Source organism: Elephantulus edwardii, unplaced genomic scaffold, assembly GCF_000299155.1.
Source record: "Elephantulus edwardii isolate Elephantulus edwardi_28Jun2011 unplaced genomic scaffold, EleEdw1.0 scaffold00306, whole genome shotgun sequence".
NCBI classification, from domain to species: domain Eukaryota; kingdom Metazoa; phylum Chordata; class Mammalia; order Macroscelidea; family Macroscelididae; genus Elephantulus; species Elephantulus edwardii.
In genome coordinates this window covers 2,497,352-2,513,566 of record NW_006400056.1, presented here as the reverse complement: position 1 = coordinate 2,513,566, position 16,215 = coordinate 2,497,352, and the positions used below count along the sequence as shown (strand labels likewise).

The 16,215-nt window shown below is 40.0% G+C and overlaps 1 protein-coding gene and 1 pseudogene across 1 annotated transcript in view; both read left to right on the top strand.

Moving 5' to 3' along the window:
• The window catches only part of FGD5 (FYVE, RhoGEF and PH domain containing 5), a 233,993-nt gene that overhangs the window by 88,431 nt on the left and 129,347 nt on the right, over window positions 1-16,215 (top strand). The gene's annotated exons all lie outside the window — the stretch shown is intronic.
• Window positions 14,402-14,905, top strand: LOC102846370 (annotated as a pseudogene).

The window sequence follows — 16,215 nt, the reverse complement described above, 5'->3', positions numbered from 1 at the left end:
ATTGACATCATGGGGGAAAGTGGAGGGTCACCAAAGGAGTGGAAGACCCTCAACAAGATGAATGGACACAGTAACTGGGGCAGGCAGGACAGAGTTCAGATTAGTTACTCATGGTGTCACTATGAGTTGTAGTCAACTAGCTGTGACTTGACAATTGTTATTGTTGTTAGGTGCTGTCAAGTGGAGTACAACTCATAACAATACTATGAACAGCAGATCTGAATTCTGTCCTATCTTGTGCCAACCTTACAGTCTCTGACACACACAAGCCCATTCATTGCTTAAGTCTCTGTATCAGTTGTCTTGGTTAAAGATTCTTCCCCTCTTTTGCCATGCCCCCCACCTTTCTAAGCATAATATCCTTCTCCAAGGAACAGCCTTTCCTAGCAACATACCCAAAGTATGTGAGAATAAACTTTGCTATCTTTCCCTCCAGGGAGCATTCTGGGTGCTTGTTCTTTACATAGTCCAAGATGTATCTGCTTGTTCTATTTGCAGTCCATGGATATTCCGTAATCTTCTCCACCAACACATGTCAAAGACATCAGCTTTTCTTCTTTCATCCTTTTTCATTATCCAGATCTTAGCAGCATAGCAAGCAATTGAAAACACCACGGTCTTAATCAAGTACAACGTAGTTCTCAAACTACCACCAGTGCTCCTGAGTAATTTGGAGAAGTCTTTGACTGCAGACTTTCACAGTACAATATGTCTCCTGATCTCCTGACTGATAGTACCAAGTATATTGATTGTGGATCCAAATAAGATGAAGTTGTTGACAGTTTCATCCTTTTCTTTGTTTTTTATGATGTTACCTATCAGTCCAGCAGTGAGAATTTTTGTTTTCTTGACATTGTGTTGCCACCCATCCATATTGAAGGCTGCAGTGTTTGGTCTTCTGCAGCAAGTGTTTCAAGTCGGCAGCCACAATTGTAGATGGTATTGTTTACCTTAATTCCTTTACAGAGTTCTCTTTGTTACTTTTGATTAATCTGACTAATATCTATATATTGATCTTGTGTCCTGGCACTTTGAAGAATCTTTCAATTAGTTCCAGTAATTTTCTTGCTGATTCTTTGATATTTTCTATATATAGAATTATATCATCTGTTAATAGATAAGGTTTTACTTTACTGATTTGGATGTGTTTTGTTTCCTTTTATTATGTTGTTGCTCTGACTAGAACTCATGAATATTCAATAGGAATGATAGCCAAAAAGCATCTTTGTCCGGTTCCTATTCACAAGGTGAATGCCCTCAGTTTCTCCATTGATACTAAGATTGGCCATTGGTTTTGTATATTAGCCTTTTTATTAGCTCTATTTTAAAAGAAATTTTAAATTTTTTAAAAATACTGGTTTTCATACAAGAATTCATTTACATTCTTTTATTCATATATATTGTGTTTTATACAGTCCTTCACTTATGTTTCTTACCATCATTTATATACACTGTATTCCATATAATTAATTACCATTGCTCTCTTTTCAAGTCCTCATTATATATTAGCTCTTAATTATATTGATAATCTCCATTCTATTCATATCATGTTAAATATTTTTAACAGGAAAGGGTTTTGAAATTTGTAAACTGTCTTTTCTATATCAGCTTGTGTAATGTGATCACGTGGTTCTTTTCTTTTGTTTTATTTGGGTGATAAATTATGTCTGTTGTTTTTCTTGTGTTGAATCACCCTTGCATATGTGATGTGAGAATCCCACTTGATCATGAGTATTATTTTTTAAAAATATGATATTGGATTTGTTTGAGACTTTCTCCATCTATATTCACTAGGGATATTGGTCTGTCATTTTCTATTGTAGTAGAGTCTTGCCAGACTACTAGTATCAGGGGAAACCTTTCTTCAGAGAATGAATGCAGAAGTATTCAATCCTTTTTCTCTATTAGAAGTAGTTTATGTAGAGTTGGTGTCAGCTCTTCTCTGAGTGTTTGGTAGAATTCGTCCATGAAAGCCATATGACCAGGATATTTCTTTGGTTGGAAGTTTTTTTAATGACTTCCTTGATTTTTCCTATTATGTTGGGTCTGTTAAAATTTTCTACATCTATCCATGTCAGCTTAAACAGTGTTTTGAAAAATTTGTCAGTTTCCTCTAGGTTCTAAAATTTATTGGAATCTAGTTCTTCATATGCACCTGTTACTCTCTGTTTCATTTTCATTAACTATGTTGTGACAACACACATTTCATTCTTTAAGGGTGTTATTTGTGCTGCTTTCTTTTGCTTTGTTATAGTCAGTAGTGGTTTATCGAGTAATCTTTTTAAAAATCTAATCCCTAGTGTTGTTGATTCCCTTGTTAATTGTTTTTGGGTTTTTTTCATGTATTTCTGCCCTAATACTTACTACTTCCCTTTTGGAGAAGTACTGTACTTTTCCAAAACTGTACTGTTTTAGTAGTTGGAGGAGATAATTTTAGTTTTTTGCTTTTGATATGTGCTATAAAACAGTTACTACTATAAACTGACTTCTGTAATAAGAGTGACAACACAGATATATGTACACTCATACTCATTGCATCATTCTTTTTATAATAGCAAAGAGATGGAAATAACCCAGATGCCCATCTGTGAACAAATGGCTAAAAACATTATGAAATATTCACACAATGGAGTTTCATGCCACAGTAATGAATGATAATGACTTTGTGACGCACTGCACAACATGGTGAATCTAGAGGAAATTGTGCTGTGTGACATAAGTCAGTTTCAAAAAGTCAATTATAGTGCAAAACCACTATTATAAAAAGCTAAGGAAAGGTTTACACACAGTTAGAATCATTCGTGGATGGTTTCCAGGATTCAAAGCAGTGGAAGAAGAGAGTAAAAATAAGTATGTTGAGAGAGACAGAAAACGTAGTATACAATGCTTCATCAGCCATTGTAATCAATTAATGTCATTGTTGTTGGTGTTGTTTGGTGTCATCAAGTTAAGCACGACTCACAGCAACCCTGTGAACAAAAGAACTGAATCCTGTTCTATCCTGTGCCATCCTCACACTTCGTGACACCCAGGAGCCCACTGCAGCAGTCACCGTGACATTTCACCTAGTTGAGGGTCTTCCTCTCCTTCTTGTCCACCTTCTTCTCCATCTTGTCGTTTTCCAAGGACTGTCCCCTTCTAGCAACATACCTAAAGAATGTGAGACGAAGCCTCATCAGTTTTGCCTCCAAAGAGCACTCTGGCTGCACCCTCTTCAATATATATTTGTTCATTCTCTTGGCCATCCATGGGATGTTCAGAGCTCTTCTCTAACACTGCAGCTCAAAGACATTCATTCATTCTTCTTTCGTCCTTATTCATTGTCCAGCTCTCAGATGCAGAGCAATTGATCAGAAAGACCAAGGCCTGAATCAGATGCATCTTAGTCCTCAAACTGACATCATTATTCCTCATAATTTGGAAAGATGCCTACCTGCAGATTTTCCTAGTGCATACTCTTTGTTTCCTGTCTGCTGGTACCAAGGGTGTTAATTGTAGATCCAAGCAAGAGATTGTGAGACAACAAAATGTGTATGTATACATCATTGGCTGTAAAGCCAGTATGATTTGTATACTTTTATATACAAATGGAAATGTAAAATTTAAAACCTTGAACTCTATGGACTGTTTTTGCTATGCTTCATAGATTTTGGTATGTTGTGTTTTCATTCTCATTTCTTTCAGGAAATTTTTAAATGTCTTTTTAAGAATTCTGTTATTCAACAAGATTCAAGCAGGATGTTAGTTAATTTCCACATGCTTGATTTTTTTTCCACCTTGATCTTCCTATTGTTGATTCATCTTTTCATAGCATTGTGATCTGAGAAGATACTTTGCAGTATTTTGATGTTTTAAATTTATTGAGGCTTGCTTCGTGACCATGATATGGTCTATACTGGCAGTATGTCATGTACATTAGTTGCTGTTGTTGTGTACTGATGAGTCAGAATCAACCATAGCTGATCTTCTAGTGGGCTTTCAGACAGTAAAAAGCATGCGAGGAGATTGCTCATCTTTCTCCAGTGGAGCAGCTGGTAGATTAGAACCGCATACTTTTGGATTGGCAGCGCATTTCCTTACCACTGAGCCACCAGGGTGTATTATAGTCTTTTATGTCAAATGTTCTATATGTATCTGTGAGATCAAGTTGGTTGATTGTATCATTTAATTGCTCTGTATTTCTGTTGAGTTGTTCTTTCTAGTTCTCATATTGAAATCTATTTTTATGCACGTTTCTTCTCTTTTTCTATCACTGTTTGATTTACCTAAAACGTTGTTTATATAGATAATAATTATATGTCTTCTTTTTTGATTAGTCCTTTAACCATTATATAATGCCACCCTTTATCTGCTTTTTTATCTCAAAGTCTCTTTTTATCAGAAATTAATATTGCAATTCCTGCTGCTTTTGATTGCCATTTTCATTATATGTTTCCCTCTCCCAGTCTTTGGTGTTTAGTTGAGTTGTGCCCTGTGTCTGAAGTGTGTCTCTTGTAGACAGCCTGCTGAAGGATCTTATTTCTTATTCCTTCTGCTACTCTCTTTCTCTTCACTGATGTGTTTAATCCATTCACAGTCAGTTTAATTACTGATAGAGCATTTTCTTTTTGTCATTTTAGTTTTCCTTTTTTGTGTGGCATTGCTACTTTTTGTCTCATCTCCTTTCCTGTGCTGCATTCGTTTTCTTATTCATGCTAGTGTTTTAGTGTTTCCTGGGTCCTTATGAATAGAGGGGAAGATTATGACCCTAATGCACACTGTTCCTGATTTTAAACCTTGTTCTATTCAGAGAGCTGCTTCTTGGTGTGTATGGATAATAGGTTTTACAGGAGCATTATTAACTGTTCTGGGATTCCCATTCTTCTCAATATTAGCCATAACTTGTTATAATCCTCACAGTCAAATGCCTTTGCAGAGCCAGTAGAACCCAGGTGAATATCTTTCTGATATTTCTCTACTTTCAGCCACGATTTCTCTGACATCAGCAATGATATGCTTCATTTCACAGCCTCTTCCGAATCTAATTTCTCACTGTTCTTTGTTGATTTTTTTCAGTCATGTTCAGCCAAGGTTTTACTTGCATGTAATATTAAGTATATTGTTCGGTGATTACCACACTCACCTTTTCCACAGTCCTGCATCATCTCTTTTTGGAATGGGAACAACTATGGATCTCTTCCAGTCAATTGACCAGGTAGCTGTCTTCCAAATTTCTTGACACAGACTGTGAGCATGTCCAGGGCTGCTTCTGTTTCTTGAAACATCTCACTTGGTATCCCATCAATTCCAGAGCCCTTATTTTCTGCCGATGCCTTCAGTGTAACTTGGACTTCTTGCTTCCTTCAGTACCATTAGCTTTAGCTCATATACTACTTCTGGAAATGGTTCAGTACTGACCAACTTTGTGTATTCCTTTCCTCTTCTTTTGATTCTTTCTGCATTATTTATAATTTTACACATTGAATCCTTCAGTCTTGCATGTCAGGGCTTGAATTTGTTCATTTCTTTCAGCTTGTGAAATGCTAAGCACTTTCCTATCTTTTTGGTTTTCTAACTCCAGCTCTTTGCATATTTCATTGTTATACTTTGCTTTGTCTTCTTGAGCTGCCCTTTGAAACCTTCTCTTCAGTTCTCTTACTTCAGTGTTCTTTCCCCTTATTTTGGCTCTCTTTCATTTCACTACAACTTTCACAGCCTCTTCTGACTTCCATTGTGGTATTTTCTTTGTTCCCTGTCTTTGTAATGATTTTTCCCTTCTTTCATGAATGATGGCCTCAATATCATCCCACAATGTGCTGTCTTTGGTCATTAGTGTTCAGGGCATCAAATCTGTTCTTGAAACGGTTTCGAAATTCACTTGGAATAAACTCAGGGTTGTGTTTTGGTTTTTGTAGGCCTGTTCTCATTTTTTTCACCTTTACTTTGAACTTGCATATGCATAGTTGATGGTCTGTTGGCCTTATTTTGACTGAGATGATGTTAAGCTTTTCTGCCATCTCTTTCCACAGATATAATCAATCTTAATTCCTTTGTAGTCCCTCAGGTGAGGTTCATGCATTTGGTTGAGGTTTATGTTTTTTAAAAAATATTTACAGTGAGTAAATAATTTATTGTACAAAATTCTGTCAGATCATCTCCAGCCACATTTCTGTCACCAAGGCCATATTTTCCAGTGACCATTCCTTATTCTTTGTTTCCAACTTTTGTGCTCCAGTCACTATGATTAATCCATTTTTTTAAAACTTGCTCAGCTTTTTTAAATGCATACATTTTGACTTTTCATAATATTTGGGAAATTTTCTTGCAGCAAATCTTCAAAGATTTTCTCTAGTTTTTATTTGTTTCTTACTGCTTTTAAATGCCAACCACACAAAAGTCATTCCTCTAGATGGTGTCCCTCAAAGTTCTTAGGCATTCTCCATTTTCTTTTTTATTTAATGTGCCTCTAGCAGATTCGTATTATGAGATTTCTCTTGTGTGTGTCCTATTGGTTCAGTTCTACTTTTTTATTCTTCCAAGACTAATATGTTAGTCTTAATATTCTTAATTTCAGTTTGCTGTTTTAGTGTGCCTTCTAATTAACTCTAATTATTTTTCCATGTATTTGCCACTTTAGTCTTCCCCCTCCCCAGAATTCTTCTGTGTTTTGTCTTTATTCTTCTATATTTGTGTAGGGTTTTCTCAATCATTTTCTCAATATGTTGCAAGCATGTATGCATCATTATTTTGAATTCTTTACTGTCAAATGCTCGTAATATTTCACCCTCAGAAAGATTTTCTAGCTCTTTGTTTGGTCACTTGTTTAATGTCATTGGTTTTGTTGTTGTTGCACGTGCACTTCGAAGTTATCTGTTACTTCAGAGATAGTGCGATATTATCATTGTATTATTTTATATTGATATGTCTGACTGTGCAGGAGAGGAAGACCCTCGATGAGATGAATTGACTCCGTCACTGGGGTAATGGGAGTAGGTGTGTCAGAGACAATAAGTTTGGCAAGAGATAGAGCAGGGTTTAGGGCTATTGTACATAGGGTTGCTATGAGTCGCAAGCCACTCGACGGCACATCATAACACCAACAGCAACATATCTGATTGAGCAGTGCAAGTGTGCCAAGTAATTTGACAGTTCTTAATCTTTCATCTCCTTTCTTCCAGTGGGTGCGGAAGAGGATAGAGATGTGTGTGAAGTTTTCTGATCGCTGTTTGTGTTGAGGGAAATCTGACTGGTGTTGGCTACAATTTGTTATCATTAGGGTGTTTCAAGAACCGCTCTCTCCCCAGCAGAGTCTGTGTAAACCAAGAGTCATTTATTAAGAATCTTCTGTGTGCAGAGAACCATGAATGTGAACTGAGCAAGCTGGCAGGGCAGAACGCACAGGTTAGATGAGGATGCCCAGGGAGATATATGGATGTGATAGAGTGGTGCTCTGAGTGGGTGTGGTCAGACAGGCCCATTCTGAAGCTTATACAATTTAATGTGTATTTAAAGAAAAGAATGTATGACCCTTGAAAGGGATTCATATGACGTTTCATCAGCTTCATAGTACAACACGTCAGTGGTCAGAGAAGGCTTCTTGAATTAGGAGGTGAGGCCTGAGCTGGACTTGACATGGAAATCTTTCAGCTGAATGGACACTGAACTTGGGAAAGTGTGAGGGATTCAGGGCCGCAGGCACTTTCTGGACATCCGTTCTGGACTGTGTCCTGAAAACCAGGGCAGACCAGTCCCTGTCCCTTGGGGAGCTCCTCATGGACTCAGAATGGATAAGTGGTAAGAACCTGCTTTCTCAATTTGAAGGCACATGGTTCAAATCCACCAGCTGCTCCATTGGAGAAAAATAGGCTATCTCCTCCCAAGCAGTTTATTGCCTTGGAAAACCTGCTAGAGGGTTCTGACCCCTGGCAATGAGAACTGAATTTTTGTCTCACTCAGTTGAGAGGATCACATGGGATCACACGGGATAGTCCATGTGCCATGCTTTGATCAGAGCTAAGTATTGATTTCTATTGTTGGTTGCAGCAGTATGGACTAGTGGTTGATTCTCTCTGCACCTGTCTCACCATTTACAAATGGAGAAGTTAATTTCCACACCATGTCCCTGAGTAGTGCAAAATTTGTTAAGCACATGGCTACTAATCAGAAGGTTGGAGGTTCAAGCCCATCCGGAGAAGCCACAGAAGAAAGGCTTGGTGCCCTACTTCCAAAAGATCAGCTAGTGAAAAACCCTATGGGTCATGGCCGTTCTTTGCCATACACAGGGTTGCCATCATTCAGAACTGGTAATTCTTTCATGATACGATGTGGATAATTTATGAAGCATATGACATACAGGGTTGTTGTTATATGCCATTGAGTAGTCTGCACTCATAGCGACCCTATATACAACAGCCCTAAATCCTGCTCTATCCTGTGCCAATCTTATTGTCTCTGATACACCTACCCCCATTACCCCAGTCACTGAATCAATCCATTTCATAGAGGGTCTTCCTCTCTTGTGCTGTCCCTCCAGCCTTCCAAGCATGACATCCCGCTCCAAGGGCCTTACAATATGTCCGAAGTATGTCAGACAAAGCTTCAGAATCCTTGCCTCAAAGGAGCAGCCTGGTCTCACCCTTTCCAGGATGAACCTCTTTTTTCTCCTAATGGTCCACAGTATATTCAGTACTCTTCTCCAGCACCACAACTCAAAGGCATCAATTCTCTTTCTGTAATCCCTAGTCATTGTCCAGCTTTCTGATGCATATCAAGGAATTGCCAAGACTATGGCCTCAATCAGGTGCACCTTAGTCTCCAGATTGATATCATTGCTCTTCACTTTGGAAAGGTCTCTGACAGCAGACTTTCCCAGTGCAATTGATCTTTTAATTTCCTGGCTGCTGGTACCAAGAGTGTTGATCGTGGAACCAAGCAAACTGAAGCTGTTAACAATTTCAATCTTTTCACTCTCTATCATGATGCTGTCAATTGGCCCAGTCGTGAGAATCTTTACATACAGTAAGCCCTCAAAAAACACTAGCTTCTGCTTCTACTTCTGCTGCTCCTGTTACTCTTGTTGGTTGGCTGTGCCTCTGGGATGTGGAGAAAGGGAATACTTTCTGACCACCGTACACTGAAGCCACAATTTACCTGCCTCATAGTTCTGCAGCTTCAGATGTGTTCTGAAGTAATAAAATGATAGTGCTAATCATGACTCTCCAGTCAGCACATGTTGTCAGTGGCTCAAGGCAGCAACAGTAGCTCCGAGCTCTGTGGTTCCTGCTTCTCCTGTGGTCTGAGTTCCTCTGGAATCCCAGAGTGGAGATAACAGAAGAAGGCAGCATCCATGTTCCCTCCTGCTGTGGACTGGGGTTAGGTGCTGGGAACCATGCCTGTATAGTTCCTCTTACAAATGAGGAGACTGGAGCAATGTCAGTCAGCAAGTTTTAAGCATCTACTAAGTCTGGATGACCCAAAGCCCAAACGTAGGGTGCCTTCCCTGTCCTCCAGCTGTGTTCAAAGTGAGATGAAATTGTAGTCAATCAGCAAACATGAACTGAACAAAATCCCCTCATTAATCCACTACAATGTGCCTGTCCACATGCCCTTGGTAATAGCAATACCTGCTTGAAAAGTCAAAGCAAAGTTGTTATAATGAAATGTGCAAGGAGCTGGAGTTAGAAAACTGAAAAGGAAGAGCATGCTTGTTTCTCACGCTGAAATAGCGGAAGAAAAAAATTCAAGCCTTAAGCAGCACTACTAAAGGATTTTATGGGCCAAATCTTGAATGATACAGCAAACATCAAAAAGAGATGGAATGCACACTCATGCTTCTTGCTGCAGCAAGAGTGGCATCCACTTCCTAAACAGCATGCCTCCGGAAACTCCATGAACTTTGATAAATGTCGATCATTACAGAAAGGCTTCAGTTCTTTTGTTCATAGGGTTGCTATGAGTTGTGCTTGACTCAAAGGCAGTCAACAACAATTTATAATAGCAAAGATGTAGAAGCAACCCAAGTGCCCAAAAAATGAGTGGATAGTAAAACTATGGTATAGTCATACAATGTAATACTATGCAGCTCTGAAAAACAATGAATTTATAAAACATTTGGAACAGATGAATAAAAGAACTGTCTAAAAAAATTTTATGATTAGGCATTATTCATATGACAGCAGCCCAGAATAAGAAATATATTATTGTGAAGAGGACTGGGGTAAGGGATAAGGTAGGTAATTACACCACAATGAATGAATTTTTTAAAATTAATTTTAATGAAAGTTTACAGAGACTTAGGGTTTCCAGTCATTCATTATTGCACTTTTTTTCCCTGCCCACCCCTTCCTGCCAATTAACTCTTCTTGAAAAGAAAAAGAAAAACTCTTTCATTTTTGTGCAATTTCTCCCCACTAGTCCACTACACTGTACAGCCTTCATTCTGGACTTCTGTAATGACAAGAATACCCATTCATATATCCCTTTTAAACAGATCTCTTCCTCATCTATTTCAATGCAATATACATCATTACTCCTTTTCTGTCTTCCCTCAACCCTGATGTCAGTCCTGTTTTACAACAGTGGCCCTATGCAGTATTTGTCCTTTTGTGACAGAAATATTTCTCTCAGCAGAATGTCCTCCAGGGTCATCCATTTTGCATTTGCATTTTGCGTACACAGTTGGACAGTACCTAACAACAGCACGATGACAAGGTGAACAGTAAAATCAGGGAGGCATTCCTTCCTGAGAATACCAAGCAGGGAAGGTCGAAAGGTGAGTACCTTCTCAGGCATAAAGACCAGAAGGCAGGGAAGGGTAGAGTAGAAGGGTTCACGGAAATGAGACTCACAGGATGAAGTGTGAAGAGTGAAGCTCCATTGTGGATATCACAACGAATAATTAATGTTATAAGACAAAATGTTTATAAATGGTTAAAAGAAAAGCCAGTTAGCTTTATAAACTTCTGCACACATCGCAACAGAAAGGAAAAAACCATTCATATTGTGTTTTTAAGAGGAGGAGTGAGGACATCACAGGTCAGAGAGCAAGGATGGGCTTTTGTTTTCACTTGATGTATTTTAAAAAGCCCCTCCTGCGGCTGTTTCTGGGAACCATGATCAGTTCCCCCTTGGATGACCCTGGTGAATGACGCAGCCTCTCCAGAAGGGAGCAGCTCCAGGAGAGCCAGACGGACCTTGCTCTGGGCAAGACGCAGTTTGTCATCTGCTCTCTCTGCTGTGAATAACCAACCTCACATTCTAGGCATCTTGTGCACCAAGTTCAGGTTCAGGTTATGGATGCGGAGACCACGGTTTGCAGGGACAGGTGTGTAACCCAGACGGTGCTACAGATCATTGGTGAATCTAGGGCCCCTCCCCTCTGGGCTCTTTCCATCTCACTAGCTACTTGCTGTATCTCACTGACAAAGGTCCCAGTGTAGGTAGCACCTGCCACTATCTCAGTGTCCTTGTGAGGGAATGCAGTATGGAAGGAGCGAAGTGTTGAGTAGCAAGAACATGTCAGAGCAGGAGGTGTCCCCTTCCCCCCAGGAAGCTCCTGTGAGTGCCAAGAGGGTGCTGGGAAGTGGGAGTGGGGAACTGGAAGGGGGCAAGGCTCAAAGTGAAAGCTTTGAAAATCCTTGATTTTACACCCAGCTCTTCCCTCCCCTCCCCTATCCACATTCAAGCTCTTCCAGCTGTCTCTTAATTAGGACAGTCAAATGCACAGGCTCTGTCATCCTATCTTCTCTGTCTTAAACTTCCCAGATTCTAAAGAGCTCAGCTCCCAATCTCCTGTCCCTTACTTGGTGAACTGCACAGAGGACACAGCCCGTCTCAAAGAAACCAGAACGTTACATTTGCTGTCTGTCCTTGATCATTCATAGCCCTGTAGCCTGTAAGGGCAGAGCTTTGAATTAGCATCAGGCCGGAGTTCCAGTGAACATCCCTTTTTTGGGGGGTGAGGAGGGTGAGTGGATCATTTTGGCTGTGTTCAGATTCTTGGTTCCAAGTGAATATTACATGGGACACGCTTTAATGTGCAGAGTTGAAGCAACACTACAAAGTGCTAATTTCCCCTTGAGAATACACATGGCCTTTCATGACCTCAGACAGCTGGAAAGGTCTGCGCCTTCTTGGCAGGTCATTTAAGGTTATGCCTGCAGGGCAGCTTTGATTTACGTCTCCTTTAAGCAACAGCAGTTGCAGAAGGAGGCCACAGTATTGTGGAGAACCTTCTAGGAGTCTAGCACTTGGCTCTTCTGCAAATTCTTCTGGGCTGGTCAGAACAGACCGACCACTTGCTGTGCAGGGACTTTCTGACCTTCATGTTCTCATTAAGTTACACAATGAGCCTTGATAGCTATCCCCAGTTAGAAACTGAGGATGTAGGGAACCAATATAAGATGACAGTGGCTCTCTCCTGTTTGTTGCCAGAGTTCTAGGCCACCTGGACTCTGAGCTTATGAGACAAACTACCTTGTTCTTTTGTTGAGTGTCCCAGTACACTTTCCCCAGGGACCCTCCTTGAGTGCTGTGATCATATAACACCCATCATGTTCACATGCCTGGAACTTCCTGGAAAGCCTGCATTTCAGGTACAACTGCCTGTTGGTACTTTTGATACTATTGAAATTATGTCCAGATATACCCTTCCTTTGGATTCTGCATTGAATCTCTCAGTCTGCCTCCCTTGCCCAAAGTTTCAGATCTTGTGTCCTGGTTTGAGATTTAGGAAAACAGGACCATTGAGGCTCATTGTAAGAAGTGTGAAGAACATGGAAATCATAAGGTATTACAGAGATTTTTTTTTCTTTTTTGGTTCTGAATGCCCCTCACTGTCAGCCATGTAGCAGAATAGGTATGATTTGATGGTAGGATGATGCTTTCTGTATCTTAAGATGTCTAATAAGCTGATTTGAGAGTAACTTGGTCATGTTTCATACTGCAAAACAGCAGACAAAATGACAATACTAGCTGACATCTGATGAGTCCTTTGCATATGCCAGACACTTTTCCAGGTATCTTTGTCTCATTTTGTTTAATCATCTGAGAAACTTTTACCCAGATTTGCCATTACTCCCACTTAATAGATTTTTTTAAAGACACACAAAAATTGAGGCCTGGAAAGATAAAGAGCTTGTTTGAAGTGGCAGAAGTGGTATTTAGAACAAGCAGCCTGACTTCTGAGCCCACCTTCTTAACTAACACTTTGCGTTGTACTTTCCTTGAGGTCAAAGGGACTATTTTGGTTATCTTGAGTCCCCCAGCATTAGAGAATCCGGGGAGATGATAATCCATATCTGTGGAATGAAGGAACCGGGTGGCCACTTGAATGGCCAGAGGACTGAATGTGTAGATGGGAGGAAGGCAAAATGAGTAAATGAATACCTGTTTCTGTCAAGTCAGCTCCAATTCCTAGCAGACCTCTCTCAGATTTCCAAGGTTGCAAATCCTGATGGGAGGAGATTGCTCATCTTTCTCCTCAAGAGCTGCTGGTGAATTTGACTTTTAGGTTTACAGTCCGGCATGTAATGTACTACATCACCAGGGTTCCTTTAATGAATAAATGGATGTTTGACTAAGTGAGTGATTGATTAGATGAATGGATGGATGGATAGGCAAGTGGGTGGATGGTTGGATGGGTAAGTGAATGAATGAATGAATGAATGGATAGTGAGGGAGAAGAAGATAAATAGGGGAGTATATACATAGGTGGGTGGATCATTGGATGGGTGGGTTAAAGGCCTTTAACATATGTCATGTGTTCTGTATTCAAAGAAGCCATCTGGAAGCAAAAAAAATAATTTCATTTTGACTTTTTTTTTAAAAGAAAACAGCCACCACCAAAATACCAAAAACACCTTGTCTATTTGCTCATCACTAAGATGGAAGAAAAATAATAATTGATGCCTTTGAATTGTGGTGCTGGAGAAGAGTATTGAATATACCACAGACTGCTAAGAGTACAAACAGGTATAACCTGGAGAGGGTAAAATCAAGCAGCTCCTTGTGGAGGCAAAGATTCTGAAGCTCTGTCTGACATACTTTCGACATGCTGCAAGGGGGGACCAGTCCTTGGAGAGGGACTTCATGCTTGGGAGGGTAGCGGGACAGCACAAGAGAGGAAGACCCAGGATGAGATGGAATTCAGTGACTAGGGTAATGGGGAGTAGGTATGTCAGAAACAATGAAATTGATTTACGTTAGAATAGGGTTCAGAACTGTTGTACATAGGGTCATTATGAGTCACAAGCAACTCAACATCACATAACAACAACTTCTTCCTGGTCTCTATGATACACAGGCTGGAACAAAGAGAACTGTTAGTAACTATAACTTGAATATGTGAATGAGCAGATAAATGAAGTGCCACAGATAGGCACCAATTATTTAAAAATACAGAGCCTTGGTTCCCTGGTCCAAGATGGTGGACGAAGCCACACGGCAGGTGGTGTCAGAGATCCCTGTCCTGAAGACTAACGCCGGACCCCGAGATCGCGAGTTATGGGTGCAGAGACTAAAGGAGGAATACCAGTCCCTTATACGGTATGTGGAGAACAACAAGAATGCGGACAATGATTGGTTCCGACTGGAGTCCAACAAAGAAGGGACTTGGTGGTTTGGAAAATGCTGGTACATCCATGACCTCCTCAAATACTAGTTTGACATCGAGTTTGATATTCCTGTCACGTATCTCACTACTGCTCCAGAAATTGCAGTCCCTGAACTGGATGGAAAGACAGCAAAGATGTACAGGGGTGGGAAAATATGCCTCACTGATCACTTCAAGCCTTTATGGGCCAGAAATGTGCCAAAGTTTGGACTAGCTCATCTCATGGCTCTTGGGCTAGGTCCATGGCTGGCAGTAGAAATCCCAGATCTGATTCAGAAAACTGTGATCCAGCACAAAGAGAAATGCAATCAATGAAGGAGCAAATCACTGAGGAAGAACAGAGGGACCTTTGATAAATAAGGTTTCTTATTCATCTAACTGCTTCCCCTTTCTCCCTTCCATTCCTACTTGGAATTGCAGCAGGCAATGCTGGGGAAAACCAAAATGGTATTGCTATTGAGTTTCTAAGTTAGGCTGCAGAAGAGAATGGAAAAGACTTGGACCTTTGAAAACCAAGAGGCAATTATAAGCCCCTCCCCAGATGGAGCTATGTAAGATCCTGGGGTAACTGAAAGTGGGGACATAGCTTTTTTGGTTTCTGGACATAACCATTAATAAAAGCTGTTTTCCCTGGTGAAAAAAAAAAATACAGAGCCTTGTAGCTGTTATTAGGATGAGAGACTGTTGTTGATAGTGTTAGGTCTCATTCATCTACTTGAATAAAACTCATAGCGACCTAAAGAACATCAAATCTGAACGCTGCACTATCCTGTGCCATCCTCATCCTCTTGCCACATTAGAGCTCATTTTTACAGTCCCTGTGTCAGTCCATCTCCTTGAGGATCTTCCTATCTTTCTCCGACCCTCTACCTTTCTCCAAGCATGATGTCTTTCTCTAAGGACTGGACTCTCCTAAAAATATGTCCAGAGTATGTGAAATGAAGTTTCACCATCCTTCCCTTTAAGGAGCATTCTGGTTGCACTGTCTCCAAGATGTAGTTGTTCATTCTTTGGCAGCCCATGGGATATTTAGTGCTCTTAACCAGCATCACAGCTCAACAGTACTGGATTCTTCTTCTGTTGTCTTTATTCACTGTCTGACTCTCTGGCACATTAACAAGTAATTGAAAACACTGTGACTTGAATTAAAGCATACTTTAGTCTTTAAACTGACAGCCTTACTCTTCAGCATTTTGGCGAGGTCCTTGACTGCAGACTTTTCCAAGGTAACACATCTTTTGATTTCTTCACTACGGGTTGTTGATTGTAGATCCAAGTAAGACGTAATCTTTGATAATTTCTTATCTTTCTCCATCTGTCTATTTATGATGTTATCTATTGGCCTAGTGGTGAGAATTTTTGTTTTCTTGATGTTGACATGCCATCCATACTAAGCGTTGTAGTCCTTGATCTTTTGCAGAAAGTGCTTGAAGTCTTCCTTACTTTCTGCAAGCAAGGTTATGTCATCTGCTTAACTTTTTTTTTTTTGCACCTCAAAAGTTTAATAGGTTTGAAGGAGATTCTTTTTTTTTTTAATTTAGGTTGTTTATTTTTCATTTCAATGAACATCTACAGAGATTTTGGGATTCCATTCATTCATTGTTGCACCCTTCTCCCCGCACAAA